This window comes from Geotrypetes seraphini, chromosome 3 (genome assembly GCF_902459505.1).
Source record: "Geotrypetes seraphini chromosome 3, aGeoSer1.1, whole genome shotgun sequence".
NCBI classification, from domain to species: domain Eukaryota; kingdom Metazoa; phylum Chordata; class Amphibia; order Gymnophiona; family Dermophiidae; genus Geotrypetes; species Geotrypetes seraphini.
In genome coordinates this window covers 225,918,224-225,936,487 of record NC_047086.1, presented here as the reverse complement: position 1 = coordinate 225,936,487, position 18,264 = coordinate 225,918,224, and the positions used below count along the sequence as shown (strand labels likewise).

Here is an 18,264-nt window from a genome sequence, read left to right as displayed (position 1 = left end):
TGAGTTTTGATAGAGGTGAGAGACTTTTTATTAGATCATTAGACGTAGCAGCTGCATTTGACACTGTAAATCATACCATGCTACTTCATTTGTAGCTTTTTGGAGTTTCTGATAAAGTGTGAGTATTACTATAGCTTAAATCTTTTTTAACAGACCACCAATTTCAAATGAGTAAAAAAACAAACCATACATTCCAGGTCTCAGTGGGTTGTACTTAAATCTGGCGTTCCACAGGGTTCTTCTTTAAAAGCCCTTTCAAGAACATAAGAATAGTTTTACTGGGTCAGACCAATGGTCTGTCTAGCCCAGTATCCCGCCTTCATGAAGGCCAATCTAAGTCGCAAGTACCTGGTAAAAAACCAAATAGCAGCAGAATTTCATGCCATAGATCCATGGCAAGCGTTGGCTTCCCCATGTTTGTCTCAACAACAGACTATGGAGTTTTCCTCCAGGAACTTGTCCAAACCTTTTTTAAAACCAGCTACATTACCCGCTCTGACCACATCTGCTGGCAATGCATTCCAGTGCTTAACTATTCTCCAAGTGGAAAAATATATCTTCCTATTGGTTTTCAAAGTATTGCTCTGTAACTTTGAGTGTCCCCTAGACTTTGTAAATCGATCCACTTGTACCTGTTCTACACCACTCAGGATTTTGTAGACTTCAGTTATATCTCCCCTCAGCCATCTCTTTTCCAAGCTGAAGAGATCTAACCTCTTTAGTCTTTCCTCATATGAGAAGAGTTCCATCCCCTTTATCATCTTGGTCGCCCTTCTTTAAACCTTTTCTAGTGTCGCTATATATCTTTTATGAAATAAGGAGACCAGAACTGAATGCAATACTCCAGGTGAGGTCACACCATGGAGCGATACAGAGGCATTATAACATTCTTAGTCTTGTTTACCATCCCTTTCCTAATAATTCCTAGCATCTTGTTTGCTTTTTTGGCCATTGCCGCACATTGGGTCGAAGGTTTCAGCGTATTGTCCACGATGACACCCAGATCTTTTTCTTGAGCGCTGAACCCGAAGGTGAATCCTAGCATCTTTGCATTTGTCACTTTGCATTTGTCCACATTAAATTTCTTCTGCCATTTGGACGCCCAGTCTTCCAATTTCCTAAAGTCTTCCTGCAGTTTTTCACAGTCCACAAGCGTTTCAACAACTTTGAACAGTTTAATGTCATCTGCAAATTTAATCACTGCACTCATAGTTCCAATTTCCAAATCATTTATAAATAAGTTAAGTAGCACTGATCCCAATACAGATCCCTGTGGCACACCACAATTTACCCTCCTCCATTGAGAAAAATGGCCATTTAACCCCACCCTTTGTTTCTGTCCAATAACCAATTCTTAATCCACAATTGAACATTGCCTCCTATGCCATGACTCTTTAATTTTCTCAGGAGCCTCTCATGAGGAACTTTGTCAGAAGATTTCTGGAAATCTAGATACACTACATCAACTGGCTCACCTTTATCTACATGTTTATTCACACCTTCAAAGAGGTCAAGCAAATTGATAATGCAAGATCTCCCTTGGCTGAAACCATGCTGACTCTGTCTCATTAAATCATGATTGTCTCTACATGTTCCACGATTTTATTTTTTATAATTGATTCCACTATTTTGCCTGGCACTGAGGTCAGACCTTACCGTTCTGTAATTCCCCGCACCTCTCTGGAACCCTTTTTGAAAATCGGCTTAACATTGGCCACTCTCCAATCTGCAGATACTGCAGATGATTTTAGTGACAGATTACAGATCACTAACAACAGATCAGCAATTTCATATTTGAGTTCTTTTAGTACCCTGGGAGTAAACCATCTGGTCCAGGAGATTTATCACTCTTTAACTTGTCAATTTGGCTTAGTACATCTTCCAGGTTTACTGAGATTTTTTTCAATTCCTCTGTCTCACCACCCTTGAAAACCATTTCCGGTTCAGGTGGATTTCTTTCATCTCCTTCTGTAAAGTCTGAAGCAAAGAATTCATTCATTCTCTCCACTATGGCCTTATCTTCCCTGAGTGCACCTTTACTCCTTGATCATCCAGCAGTCCCACAAATTCCCTTACAGGTTTCTGCTTTTGATATACTTAAAAAAATTGTTAGTATGAGTTTTTGCCTGTTTGGCAGGTTCTTCTTCATATTCTTGTTTAGCTTTCTTTATCAATTCTTTGCATCTAACTTGCCAGTGCTTATGTCTCGTCTTATTTTGTTCATTGGGATCCTTTCTCCATTCTTTAAAGGATATTTTCTTGGCTGCAATAGCCTTTTTCACTTCATCTTTTAACCACACTGGCTCTCGTTTTTTCTTCTTTCCACCTTTTTTAATACTTGGAATATATCTGGTCTGGACTTCCACGATGATATTTTTAAACAGCATCCATGGGTGCGTGGCTTAACACGCACACAAAATGGAGGTGTGATCGCGACGCTCCTCTTACCTGGGCAACGGATTATTAAGTGAAGTTTCATTTCTGGGCGATTTTCGGCTGAAAAATATTGGAGAAAGGCGTGTGAGCATGGCGAATATGAGTCAGAACAAAAGTGAAACCGGAGGGTTGGCGAAGCACCAGAAGCAGGATCAAATTACGCTGACTAAAGTGCCGCTTCCGGGAGACGCGTCGGAGGAGTTGAGCAAAGCCGAAGTTATGGGGGAATTTAGGCAGATTAAACAAATGCTAAAAGAAAACGCAAGTAATATGGCGGAAATGAAGGAGGAAATAATAAATATTCATAGGCAAATTGAATTGGCAAATAAAAGAACCACAGAGTTGGAATCTAAAATGGAGGTTTTGGAATGTGCAGAGAGAAGTTGTAAAAGTGACAGTTTGGCGATTATAGAGTTAAAAAATCATTGAGGATTATGAAAACCGTGGCAGAAGAAAGAATGCAAAACTTTTTGGTTTATAAGAAAATTTGGAAGGTGGAAATGCCATACATTTTCTGGAGAATCTACTACCTAAGCTGCTACAGTTAGATTTCAAACAGCCTTTAGAAATAGAACGTGCACACCGGATTCCAATAAATCATTTGGATAATCAGGAGAGACCAAGACCATTAATATTTAAGTTGTTACGTTATCAACAGGCAATAGACATTTTAAATGCAGCTAAAAGTGACAAAAATTTAAACTACAAAGGGTCCAAAATATGGTTTTTGCCTGATTTTGCTAAAGATACAGCAAATACTAGGAAACAATTCCTCACAATGAGACCTCAATTAAAGGAAAAAGGATATAAATATGGATTATACTATCCAGCGAAAATGAGAGTCTCTTGTGGGGATAAATCTTTATATTTTGTTGACCCGGAGAAACTAAAGATCTTTCTTTCAAAATCAGAACCTATGTCATTTTAGAGAGTGGTTTTGGTGGATTGGTTGATTGGATGACATGATATTAAATAAAGCTTACAGATCTGATCCATGAGGCTCCTGTTTTGATTGATTAATGAGAATAAATATGAAAGAACAGACAAATTAATAAACTGATAAAAGAGTAATAGACAGTAATGGAATGGTAAGAAGAAGAAAGCGGGATAGACTGATTACATACACTGCATTTGTGTAAGAAGAATGAATGACTGATGATATATAGAAAACTATAGTTATGTTTGTCTATATTCAGATAAGGAGAAAGAACTAAGAAAGCTGTTGAAAGTGATCTTTAATTGCAGTATGACTAACAAAATTAAGAGAGTTACAGAATGCAGTGGAAGTCAGTGAAGCCATGTTTTCCAAATGGAATAGGGTTAGACGGAGAACAGAAGAAGTGCACCTATGGAAACGTGAATAAAGGCTTACAAGGACAGTAGGAAGGACTTGAATGTTGCATGGACACATCCAGTGGTTGGGCAAGTTCTGGGTGCATCAGATGCATGCAGAAGTAAAAATAGGAATAACAATAAAAAGAATATAGATATACAATAGAAATTCATAGAGAGTTATTTATATTGTATGCTTATCTGATTAATTTTAGGCTTAAGTTATAGAAATGGTACTTTTGTAAAATAGAGACTGTTCCTTTTTGATTGCTTCCTAATATAGCTTCAATTTGATTGGATTTATATTGGTATCTTAGAATTTCAATAACATGGTAATTATATTATACTGATGGGAAATATAGGGGGGGGGGAAAAAAAGTTGAATTAATAGTATAATGGATTTATGTTAAGTATGAATGTATGAGATAGTAGTGGATGGTTGTGATATTTTTTAGGTCTTGTCAAGAAGGGTGCTTTTTTTTTAATTGGAAAATGATAGTAGAGGATTGGATAAATAAAATAAAGAATTGAAAATTTTTAGTTATTATATTTTATAATAATTTATTATTGATTATGAAGTATAATTTAATTTTTTTATATAGTGAATTTACATTTTTCATTTAAGGGTGCATTTTCAGATGAATTGTTCGGGATGTATGTTGTATGGATGTTTATTTATTTTTTTTTTTGGATATTAAGTGGCAGATTGGGTTTGTATGACTGGGTAAAGGCTGTATATTAAGGAGGAAAGTAATTTATTTGAGATAATTTAATGTTAGGGTTTATTAATTTGGCTCACCAAGTTAAATTTTAAAATATATACAATTATACATATTATTGAAATTATTTTGATTGTTTTAGTTATATATTATATATATTATATAATAGAGAATGTTTATAATATGATTATACTGAATAATTAGAATATTGGGAATGAATTAAAGGGTGTGTATGGGGATAGGAATGATTTTATCAGAGAATATAATGATTATTTAATGAAAAGAACGAAATAACTATTGTTATGAAATTAAATGTTAAATGTTTAATAATATACAGAGAAATTGATGAATTAAGAATGTTAATAGGAAGATATATTGTTGATATGATGAATAATTAAAGTATAAATTTAGATGGATTGGGTCTTAATGAAATGATTGGGGTAAATAAAGATAGGTTGCCCGGGGGGGGGATTTGGAGTTACTATCCCAATGTGTGTTCTTAGGCAGTCATTATATTGGGGGGGTTTGGGTGGGGAGAAGGTGGGTTTTAAATGCAATATTGAGTTGGTTATGTTAAGGATTAGTAAGGGGTTGGGTAATATAGGGATTAATGTGTGTGCTAAAAGAAAAATTTTTCAGACTTCAGAATTGGAGATAGGGAAGAGGAAGACTATGTTTATGAATTAAAATTGTATTATGTCTTTTAAGATTTTCTCTATAAATGTCAATGGCCTGAATCATATGATCAAAAGTAAAAAAGTATTATCATTTTTAAAAAAGCAGAATGCGGATGTTTATTATTTACAGGAGACTCACCTCAATAAGATGAAATCACAGAAATTAGTAGGTGGGTGGGGTGAAAAAATGTTTTTTTGCTCCGGCTTCAGGTAAAAAAGCAGGGGTAGCAATTCTCATAAATAAAAAATGTATGGCTACTTTTAAATTAGTTAACTCAGATCCACATGGGAGGTGGTTACACGTAGATATGAGATTTGGAAATAATACCCTGATGTTGTTTAATATATATGCCCCTAATTCAAACCAACAAGACTTGTTTAAAAATTTGCAGAGCTTGTTATTACCACTGGCTACTTCTAATTTAGTAGTAGCTGGAGATTTCAATGCTGTAATGGATCCATTAATGGATAAAAAACCAAGTAAAAGTATAAAATCTTTAGGACTGGATAATTTGGTTCAATCATGTGATTTAAAAGATATATGGCGTATTCTTCATTTTAATGATCAGGAATTTTCATTTTGTTCACAGGTCAATAAGTCTTTTTCGAGAATTGATTATATATTTGTTTCATCTCATAAAGTTCAACAAGTGATTAAAGCTTCCATTGATCCAATTATTATTTCAGATCATGCCGGAATATGGGTGGAATTATAATTAGATCAATTAGAGAATAGTAGACCTCTATGGAGATTTGATAATGCATTGCTTGTGGATGACAAATTTTTGGCAGATTTTAAAGTACAAATTAGGGAATTCTTTCAATTTAATTTATTAGAGGATACATCTATTGAAAATCTATGGGATGCCTTTAAGATGACTATGAGAGGTTATATTATTTCCTATTCTGCTTATATTAGGAAACAGATTAAAGAACAGTTCTTGAATTTAGAAAAAGAAATTAAACTATTAGAATCCAAATTGATAAGTAAATGGGAACATGATGTATTGCAAGCTCTTTTAAAAGCAAAAGGTAAATATAATGAATTAGCTTCAAAAATGATAAGATGAGATTTGTTTTTCAAACAGACAATGTATTACGGAAATTCTAATAAGGCGGGAAGATTATTGGCAAATTATCTTAAAGCAAAGAAAAGAAGAACCAACATTAATGCAATAAAAGATGATAAAGGTATTATTAATAATCAAACTGATCAAATATTAAAGCAGTTTTTGAAATTTTATAAAACCCTGTATTCTTCTGAGCCTTATATGGAGAGGCAAAAGGATGGTTTAAACTTTTTAGATTTAATTATTGGACCTAAGGTTACAGATCATATAAAAAGAAGTTTAGAGGAACCTATATCTATAAAAGAATTAGAATCAGCGTTGAAGTCTCTTAGAGTTGGATCCGCTCCAGGTGGTGATGGATATACGGTAGAATTTTATAAAACATTTCAAAATGTCCTTTCACCTTATTTATTAAATTTATATCAGACACAACTTATAAAAGGTCATATTAAGGGTACTATGGCTGAATCTTTAGTAATTGTTTTGCCTAAGCCAAACAAAGATCCCACTTTGGTTTCAAACTACAGGCCTATATCTTTAATAAATGTGGATAATAAGCTTCTGGCAAAAATTTTGGCTTTGAGATTATCTAAAACTTTCCCTTATATTATAGATATGCACCAGACTGGGTTTGTTGCTAAAAGACATTCCTCTAATAACTCTAGATTAACGTTTCATATGTTAAATTTATCAAAAAATTTGGAAGAGCCGGCTTTTGATGTTTCATTCCAGTTATCAGCTCAGTCCGCAGGCTTCTGATACTTTGGCCATAGAACCCGTTCCAGAGTGAGATTCAGGCTCTAGGAGATACTCGATATACTTCATTGTTCCAAAGAAAGGATCCGACGACTGGAGACCGGTTCTGGACCTCAAGGCGGTCAATGCGGCGCTGAAAGTGCTTCACTTCCACATGGAGATTGTACGGTCAGTGATAGCATCAGTGGTTTCTGGGGAGTTCCTAGCATCTCTTGATCTGACAGAGGCATATCTTCAAATCCTCATTTTTCCAGACCACTGGAAGCATCTGTGGTTCCACGTCTTGGGGCAACATTTCCAGTTTTTTGGCAATACCTTATGGCTTGGCAGTGGCACCCAGGATCTTCACCAAGGTGATGGTGGTGGTGGCGGCCCATCTTCACACCCTGGGTGTCCTGGTTCATCTGTATCTGGATGACTGATTGATCCAAGCCCCCTTGATGTCTGAGGAGCATCAGGCTGTTCAGGAAGAGTCACCTCAAGCCAACGCAGGATCTGGACTACCTGGGAGTTCAGTTTCACACAGGACAGAACAAAGCGTTCCTCCTGTCTCCCATCAGGAGAAGCTTCGATAGGTTGTCCAGGACTTTCTGCCCCCCTCCGGTTCTGATGGCATGACAGTACCTTCAGGTTCTGGGGACAATGGTGGCAATAATCGATGTGGTTCCTGACTGTGTCTTCTGCAGGATGCTCTCCTTTCATGCTGGAATCCCCAGCAGGATCAGTTACATGCACCACTGCCCTGGACAACTATGGCATGGAACAGTCTTTAATGGTGGTTGCGACCCCTCTCGCTTTCCAGGGGCCTTCCCCTCCAGATCTCAGATTGGGTGATTCTGTCTACGGATGCAAGTTTAAAAGGCTGGGGAGCAGTGTGTATGACCGTCCCTGTTCAGGGCCAGTGGGCATCCTCAAAGCGCAAGTGGTCAATCAATTGCCTGGAGCTTCGGGTGATTCAGCTGGCTCTTCTCCGCTTCGAGAGTCGTCTCCGTCATCGAGCCATGCATATGTTCTTGGACAATGCCACAGCAGGGGGGCACGAGAAGTCCCTCTCTTGAGGCTCAGCTTCTCTTCTGGTGGGTGGAGAGACACCTTGTGGCACACGTGGCAGGAGTGGACAATGTTCAAGCAGCCTTTCTCAGTCATCAGACGCTAGACCCTGGAGAGTGGTCCCTGTCCCAAAGAGCGTTCAAATACATAGTAGATCAGTGGGGTGCCCCACGTTTGACCTCATGGTGACTGCAGCCAACAAGATTGCTGATCAATTCTTCGATCGTCATCGCAAGACCAGCAGCAAAGGCCTGGACGCTCTGGTTCAGCCCTGGGCACGGGAAGGTCTCCTCTATGTCTTCCCTTCGTAGCCCTGATAAGGTGTCTGTTGTGGTGGATTGCAGCCCCGAAGGTATGATGATTCTGGTTGCATCCGATTGACCAAGGCGGCTGTGGTATGCTGACTGGGTTCAGCTCCAGCAGGATTGGGGGGGCTCTGCTGTCTTGTCATTCTCACCTTCTCACACAGGGTCCAATTGCGATGCAGGATCTGGACCACTTTGGTCTTACAGCATGGCTCTTGAGCACGTGGCCTTAACTAGCCAGAGCTATTCTTCAACTATAATTGCCACGTTGCTTCACAACAAATGAAAATCCACAGTGGCGGCCTATTTAGAGCCTATTTGACCTGAGGGCCACCGCGTGAGTGGACTGCTGGGCAGGATGGACCACTGGTCTGACCCAGCAGCGGCATTTCTTATGCTTTTATGTTCTTAACCAAAGGCGACCCCATGACGTCAGATGCACGCGACAATCTAGCTGGAAGGAAGGTGGGAGGGATAGCTGGCCCTTAAAAGTTATTTTTGATTTTTTCAGCTGTCCTCTCCTGCCTCCCCTGCCTTTTGAAAGGCAAAAAACCGCATTTGCGGTTGTTTTTTAAATTTGCAGGGGTTCCTGGAACGGAATCCCCACAAATTTCGGGGGAGTACTGTACAATACAATACAGTACTATGCAAAGAGCACACTCACAACCTATAGCAACCCTGCCATACCATAACAGTTCTAAGCTACCAGGGTTCACACACCACCAACACTAGGTATGTAAAGTCACTAATGTAAATTATACCATGTTCTAAGACCCCAATGCATCTCTTATCAGGAATACAAAACAAACCAGACTGCTACAGGTTCCTACACAGAAGTAACAGAATAGCATACCATACCAAATGCTCACATACTCATTCATACACATTTACATACCATGAGCAGACCATCACCAGATGCAGAATAAAGGATCACAAATTATAAACAAAAATAGATACAGAATGAACTCTTCTTTTCCCCACAAACCCCTCATATTCCAGTATCTTTCCCTACGTCTGTGCATCCAATTTCCTCTTCTCATCCTCAGTTCCCTTATTGGATCTCTCTCTTCTCTCCTCACCTCCTCCCTGAATTTAGCATCTCTCTCCCTCCTTGCCCCCCAATGCAGCTCCTCAATCCCCTCATTGGATCTTGCTCTTCCCTTCCCACCCTTCCATGAGTTCAGCACCTCTCTCATTCTTTGCTCGCCCTCCTCTTCCTCCTTCCCTTGATGCAGCACCTCTTTGCCCTCCATGGAACACCTTTCTCCCTCTTTGCTCACCCTCCCCTCAATGCAGTGCCTCTCTCCCTCTTTGCTCAACCTCCCATCAATGCAACGCCTCTCTCCCTTGTTGCCCTGAGTCCAGTGCTTCTTTCCTTCACCTTGCCCCCATGCATCACCTCTCTCTCCTTACCCCCCCTCAATTAGCAACTCTCTCTCTCCATGCACCCTTCCATGCAGCAACTCTCTCCTTCTTTGCTCCCACACACTACCTAATCTGCCTAGGATTCTGCCTCTTCTCTGGCTCTGAAAGAGGCTGCGGTGTCAGCATCAGCATGTCCAAGCTGCTGCTAGTTCTGCCTGACCCAGGAACAGGAAGTTACATCAGTAATTTCCTGATTCTCAGGCAGAGCTAGCGGCAGCACAGACATGCTAATGCTGACACTGCATCCTCTTTCAGAGCCAGAGAAGAGGCAGAGCCAGAGAAGCAGGGTTCTGACACAGGAAAATCAGATAATTAATTTTTTAATTGACATTAAATAATTAACACTTTAATTGTGTTAGCACACTAAATCTGCACTCTTAATTTTAATGTATTTTGAATTGGTTTTTTTACAATGGTGTACCCACCAATAAGCAAGCCCAGCAAAGAGCCAGAAGCCAAGTGCTATCTGCCACTGAGGGATTTGTGGGATCAAACTTTTGAGGGGCAGTGGTGGTGAGTTGGGAGGTCAGTCCAGCAAATGTTGTACTTACTTTCAACAGTACTGCTGTGCTGCCTAAAATCCTGTCCTTTCACCCCCCTCCCCCTAGTGCAGCCCAGGAGTAGGCAAAGCACTTAAGCCTGTCCTCTCGCTGGTTCCTCTTAGCCAAGTCTAGCAGTGTGAGCTGTGAGATCTTAGACTGGCTCCATGGCAGCAAGAGAGGATGTGCTTCAGCACTTCTATTCCTGGGCTAATTAGAGGGAATTAAAGGAGAGGATGAGAGACAGAACATCAGCACTGTTGGGAATAAGTACAGTGTTACCTTACTGATTTTCTGGCACCTCAAATTGGCTTTATCTGCTCATACAGGGATAGAGAGAAGGCTGTTCTCTGATACCTTCCCACTTTAGGCAGTGCCATTCTACATTGATGCCCTTGACCCCATCCACTTGATGTGTACCTGACACACCTCTCTTGTTTTTCTGTAGGTTCCACTATGCCCCTGACACCTGCCTCAGATCTCCTTCTACATCACTACCTCATGCCCCACTATTCACACCCTCATGATGCATCTGACAAAACTCCCTCCTTTTTCCTTCACACACACAAACACACACCCCTATCCCACCTCAAATATCTCCACTACACATCTGCCCCAGACACAAAACCCACAGCTGATATTCCATATGTGACGTGTGGGAATGTGTGTGTATTTCTGCTGCATACCTCCCTCCACACTCACACTACTGTCCCAGATATCTCCCTACACATCCCACGTGTACTCCCCATCCTAGCCATCACACCCCTGTCCTAGATACCCACTCGCACACCACTCCTGCCCTCAACATCTGTTGACCCACTCCAAACATCCCTTTGGTTTCCTATTCCCTGACTAGAGCTCCTAGGGATATCCTCCACTACCTTGGGCAGCATGATGTTAGAGCGGTCTTTCCTAATTTCTTCTCCATTAGCTTAGTTTTTTAGGTAGCAGAATGTGAAATATACACACAGGCGTGAAGACTTTTACAAGCACTATATTTTTAGTAAGCTTTTGCATTCCTTTGGCGGGGATCTATTACCAAACAATTTTTCTTGAATAGCTACAGAAAATTCAATATACAACATTCTAGTTGTTCCTATTCTACTTATAACCCTGTCCCATAGAATCCTACCCTTCTCCCATCCCCAAAACAATAAGAATTTAACCAGAGATTAACCGAGGAAAGCGAGGTATACCCTCAAAGAATCTGCAAAGATGTACATTTGCACAATAATATTCCTACTAAACTTCCCACTACATCGCACCTCTGTCATTGCTATGAGAACTGTTACATTAAAGGAAGAAAAAAAGTAAAACTTCTCTGAGGACAAGCAGGCATTATAATCTCCCATGTGATTTACATCATTCACAGAACCCAGTAGGGACACTACCAAGTGCACTGTCTTTTTATATTTTTTAAGGCAGTGCCTATACCATGCACGTGCTGGTGCCTTCCTGCCTGATTTCAGCTCGTGGGACCAACAGTTCTTAGTTTTCCACAAAGCTGAGAAGCTGTGTCTTCAGGTTTTTCTTCAGCACATCAAACATTTTGATATTTTTTGTCGTCCCTTCCTTATTTTTCAATTTTTGTCATAATTCTTTGTTTTTATTGTGTTCCTGAATTTCTCCCAACTTTAGTTCATTTTTTTCAACGTCTCAGTTTTTGGCCTTTGGGCTATCTTGAACCCTTTTTCCTGCCCAGGAGCATTGACTGTTTTTGGATTTCCTTTCACTTGAGTGCCCCTAGGCCATTGAGCCATTTGATAAAGCATCGGCTGTTTTCCTTTCCATGTCAAAGGCAGTACCAAGCGTTTAAAAAAAAAAAAAAAAAAAAAGCTTTCCAAATAATTGGACCATCTCAGGCTCTGACACACTTATTGGTGCATTCTTTGTTTGCGTCCTGAACATTGACTGTGCCTTCTGTCTTTGTATAATACAGAAGAGGTCACTTAAAGGCCGGAAAATTCAATTTGACAAACATTTTGGTATTACATTGGCCTCGTCATCCAGCATTGCAGGGACTTGAACCCAACACCCAGACTCCTATGACTCTAGCAGCAAGTGTATCGATACCATGTCCAGAGCGTTGGATGTCAAGCTCGTTACAGAGGCAGGACTCTAAATAATTTTCATTGATTCCTCAAATCTCAAAGGATGTAGCATGTAAGAAAGCTAAGAAGCATAAATATTCTTCCCCTTCTAAGCATATCAATGCATCCTCCCAAGCATCCACTTCCTCATTGCACAGTAAAGTGTCGATACAGATACTGTCTCCTTGTAGGCATGTCTCAACATCGAGGTCTTCCCATGCCACACTAACTGGTCCAGCAGACTGCTTCCTTGCCATTGTCTCTCCCAGTACCGGCACCAACTCTCCAGGAGGAGATCTAGGCTATGCTCCATCAGGAGCTTTCAGGGCTACTGCAGTCTTCACATGCATTAAAGGCTTCTTTGCCTGCCTCAGCCCAGCCCAAGGATACATCAGAAGGTCGAGGTCATGCACTCCTGATTGACATCAAAAATCGGCCTCCACATAGACCCATGTATGAATTATCATCAATGGAGGAATTATCTCCTGTCTCAAAGAGCATCGTCCTGCAGCTTGATGCACCTCATTGCACAATCAATGCACACTCCCTGATTCCCCTAATATGGAATATTTTGAAGAGTGTACCTCAGCTATCTCCAACCATTCAGATGAAGACCTGCCAAAGTATTCAGCAGAAGAATCATATGGTATACATTCTGATCCTTTCGCTCCTCCTCCTCAGCGATATACATTCTCCACCAGAAAGTATATCTTTTACTGGCTTTATAAGACAGATGTGGGCAGGCTTTGCCCATCAAGATGGAGAGTGAGGAGGAACTTCGTTCTGAACTTTTTGAATTCCTTAATTTTGAAACACTACCAAATGAATGCATCATGGTATCCTTACTCAAAGTTATGAAAGACTCTTTGTTTAAAAATTGGGAGACGACTCTATCTGTTCAAGTAGCTCCTAGAAAAATAGACAATGTACAGAATTCAAATGTGTCCAGGATTTGATAGAACTGAACTTCAACACATTCATTAGTTGTGGAATCTGCCCTCAAGTGTTCACACAGCTCACAATCTTACCCTTCTGCTCCTCCAGGCAGAGAAGCCAGAACATTATACTCTTTTAGCAAATACATTTTTCAGTCATTCATGCTCCTTAATAGAATAATGGGCTACCAATTTTACATGTCCATTTACTTCAAATCTTTATTAAAACAATTGCCAGAATTTGAGGAATTTCTACCACAAGTTAAAACAATTTTTACAACTATCTAAGAGCTTGTTTATTAATAGAAAGTATATGACTAAAGCAGCTTTTGATGCATTTGATGTTTCTTTCCATTCATCTGCAGTGGCAATTGCAATGTGCCATTTAGCCTGGCTTAGAGTCTTTGACCTGGAAACTTCAAGAATGCCTTTCCAATGTGCCTTGTAAAGGAAACAACCTACTGTATTTGGAGAAAAAATTCAAGAAGCTGCAGATAAAATAAAAATCTTTACTGGAGCTGCAGGAAACCGGTTTAAAGGATTCATTTTAGAGCCGCTCCAGCACTAGTTTCTGGCTCTGACATTTTAGCGCTGACGGATCCTAATACTTTTCCCTCCCTATGCTGAGACGGATCCATCAGCACTAAATTGTCATAGAGGTCTGTCAGAGCCAGAAACTAACTACAAGTGGCACGGACCTCAGATTTTTAAGGACGTGCGGTTTTAGATCTGCGAGGTCCGTGAGGTCCGCGTTTTACCCCTTCCCGCATTTGTCTTCTGTGGTCCTAATCCTGACCTTTCATCTGTGAACACAGAGCAGAAATATTTGTTGATCAATTCCACTTTATCAGCTTCTGCATTGCTCCCCTTTACCTCTGAGCCTCACAATACCCTTTTGAACTTCCTCCTATCATCTAAATATCTAAAGAATGTCTTCTTCCTAAATTTTACCTTATTGTCTATTACTTCTTCCATTTGCATCTTTGCTTAACTATCTTTTACCAGCTGCTCTTAGCTTTTTCCAGGTATTGTAGCCTGTGATCTTTCCACGATGCCTTGTAATTTATGAAGGCTAACCTATTTTCCCTTACCTTTTTAGTTTGGTATTAGCCTAGGGTGTGAAAATGTTCTATCCCCCTTTGCTGGAAAGGATGTGAGCTGAATGATTCTTTTATTCTTATGTGAATTGCCCTTCGATCTGAAGGGAAATCAGACATTATACACATGTGGGGGCATTTTAGGATTTGTAGTGTACCACTGAATAGAAATCTTTAGCTGTTATTGTTTTGGGTATTACTTAATTTACAGCCTATGTTTACTTAGGAATCTACAGATCTATCTTCCAACCTTTTTTGCACCAGGGACTGGTTTCATGTAAAACAATTTTTTCATGGTCCGGGGGGAGGGTTAAAGCGAGCTCCATTTTGTTTCCCAGCCTATAAAACATTAAACATTAAAGAAACAGTCCTCAAAACAAAGTACTGTAGTTAGAAAGAAAAGGTAGGAGGTTTACACTTAATTTTCTTCTTCACCGTACTATACACACAATATAACCTTACTAATACATTATGGTAACCACAAAAATAAACTACACAAAGCACACTCTTTTCTCCTCCCAGAGTGCACATCTCCCACTACCTGCACTGCCACATCCATCATTTCTCCCTCTCATATCACCGGACCATGTGTAGCATCTTTCATCCCTGCCCACCAGCCCCATATCTAATATTTCTCCTTGTATCACCTCTCTCCATGTCACATCTCTCCTTCCATTGCCTTCCCCACTATAGAAACAACATTCCTCCTTCCATCCCACCATGCTTCCTGCAGCTAATCCAGAAGCCTTCCCTTTGAGCAACTTTTTTCCCCTCCCAAAGTCTGATCCTAATATTCTTCCCACTTTCGCCACCTCCTTGAGGTCCCTCTTGCATTCCTTTCCCATCCGTCCCACTGTTAACTCTCCACCACCACATATAACATTTCTCCCTCTCATCTGTCTCTTCCCATGCATCTGTACCTCACTCCTCTCCCACCACCATGTCCAATAATTCTCGCTTCCTCCCTATGTCCAACAATTCTCTTTCTTCATTTCCCCATGTGCACTTTCTCTTTCCCCTCTTACTTTTAGACACCCATGCCAAACAATTTTCCATTCCCTCCCCCACCTCAGCTTCTCTTTCCATCACTCCCTCCATTCTTTCATCCTATATCCCAAGTTCATACTCTCTTCCTGCCCTCCATTCTGTGTACCATGTTCATGCCCCCTTCCTTTCTTCTTTCTATCCCTTGTCTGAAGTTTGTGCTCCCTCCCTTCCTTTTGAATTCCAATGTGCCTCTTCCCTCTCATGTCCCAACACGCCCCTCTTCGTCCTTCCCTCCCTCTATTCTATATTCCAAGTTCGTGCCTCCCTCTCGCAGGTGTTCTGACCAACTGCCTCATCCCAACCGCACTTCTCATCACAAAGCCTCAGCTGCGGTTCCTACACGCATCCCGCAGCCTACAGGGAAGTCTTCCAGGTCAGCTGCAGGCAACGTGTAGGAACCGCTGCTCGCAACTTTGTGAAAAGAAGTGTGACTGAGAGGAGGGAGCTGGGCAGAACCCTGGGACTGTTTGTAATGTAAAAAAAAAAAAAAATTCTGTGCTGCCCTATTCAGCACAGCCTGTTACTGTTCCGCAGCCCAGTGATTGGTGACCCTTGTTCTAATAGAAAGAAATGGCTATTTTATTTCAATTATTTAGCTAAGCTTACTTTCATAACTTATGAAAATGAAAACCTTATATGTAATACTGGAGTAGACACATTGATGAATTGCTTTGTAGAAAGGGTATATGAGGGGGATGCCCAACCAAGAAGGGAATGACATGGAGCCATGAAATGTACAAGTTATTCCACATATTCACCCCTAAGTTCTACACACTTGGCACATTGTGTCCGAAGTTTCTGTAACCTTTTCAAAAATACTCTGATGTCTGGTCTCTGAAATACTGCTCCGCTGCTGCAATCACCTCTGAATTACTCAAAATTGTTGCCGTTTCAGTCTTTTTAAGGTTTGGAAACAGAAAATAGGTGGAGCAAGATCTGGTGAGTAGGGTGGATAGTCTATGCACTGAAACTCCACTGCATCAAAACATCCATCGTTTTGCTGGCCTTGTGAACAGGTGCTTTGTCTTGCAAAAAGAGAATTCCTTTCTGCAGCTTCCCTCTCCTTTTTTTTTTTTTTTCAATGCCTCCTTTAATCAGCACAACAAATTACAGTAATATTCTGCATTAACTATTTGGCCCCTTGGAAGATAGCCATTATAACACCTTCCTGATTCCAAAACACTGTGGCCATGACCTTTCCTGTTGACTTTTGGGTCTTGAATTTCTTGGTCTTGCAGAACCTGAGTACAGCCATTGCATGAATTGTTGTTTTGTCTCAGGATCACAGTGGTATATCCATGTTTCATCAACAGTAACTAGTTCCAAAACATTGGCACCAGCTAACTAAAAATGCTGCAAAATCAACTTGGAAGTGTCCACTCGATGTCATTTCTTCTCAGCAACATTTGGGCACCCATTTGGCTAACTGTTTCTGCATATCCAGCTGCTCGTGGATTTCTACACCCAGAACGTTCCCTGGATATCTGTAGTGCCTTTAGCTGATAATCATCAATCTGCCAAAATCAGGTCATGGACATGGTCAACAATTTCAGAAGGTGACACTCTTTGAGATCTCCCAGACCTTACTGCATCTTCAGTCTCAAAATCTCCATGCTGAAAGCTTATACACCACTTCTTCACTGTGGAGTATGATAGACATTTGTCACTCAGTGTTTGCATCATACATTCATGGATTTACAGGAATAGGAACTTCATGACAGCTTGGAGTACCACACTTGAAAATTCCACACTTTTCATTGACATTCATTCGATGATCTGAAACAATGTCAAAGCATAGCATTACGATTCTGCTAATTGGCACTTTGCAAAATAAAATAACTCTCTTTTCAGCTACAGAGGCAATATATAGAAATAAAACAAAAATATAAAGGAAAAAAATACCTTCTTTATTGGACTAATTTAATGTAGTTTGCGTAGCTTTCCAAGGTAACCCCTTCTTCCTCAGATCAGAAATAAGCAAATGTTGGCAAAATCAGTAAATATAAGGGAAACATGAAAGCATTTCAGTGGCAAATTAACATCAGAATTTAGGAAGTTGGTGGTTGGGCTGAGAACATCAGCACCCCCTCATAACATGGACTTGAAGGAGAAATAGATAAATATGATATGGGGTAAATGTTGGGCTTGGAAGTACTTCTAATAGTGTTGTAATCAAGACCATTTTAACCATCTGTGGTGGTCTGGGTGATATTTTGTGGAGGCCTCCCCCAACAATCCAGCAGTGCCCTTTTTCCCCCACACCCCTACCTCCAGTCCAGCATTACCGCTGCTCTCCCTAAGCTAATACGTACCAATCCCTCCCCAAGTTTAAAATCATCATCAGTAGAAGAAGTACTAAATGAAACATCATTTCCTGCAGGGTAGATAAAAACAGTGATTTTTTTTTAAATCCGATTTTTTTTTTTTTTTTTTTGTATTTAAATTGGATTTTTTTTTTAAAAATGCTTTTTTGAGGAAAAATCTATAGTTTTCTATTTAAGATACATTATAGTCCAAAAATTATTCATCATGAAATAAAGATTAGTTGTTAATTATGTAGCATGAGGCTGTATATTCATGAATTGTCGTTCAGAAAAGAAATAAAAACCATGCAATTCAAAAAATCCTTGAAGACAAACTAACACCACAAGACTCTTCCCAATTCTCTGAAGCAACTCGCTCTTCTCTTCAATTCCTCTGGAAATGGCCAGATAACTTCTTTTGTAATCCGCCTTGAACCGCAAGGTATTGGCGGAATAGAAATCACTAATGTAATGTAATTGTTT

General features: G+C 40.1%; 1 protein-coding gene across 5 annotated transcripts in view; it reads left to right on the top strand.

The window, feature by feature from the left end:
• The window catches only part of IKZF4 (IKAROS family zinc finger 4), a 155,940-nt gene that overhangs the window by 56,351 nt on the left and 81,325 nt on the right, over window positions 1-18,264 (top strand). The gene's annotated exons all lie outside the window — the stretch shown is intronic.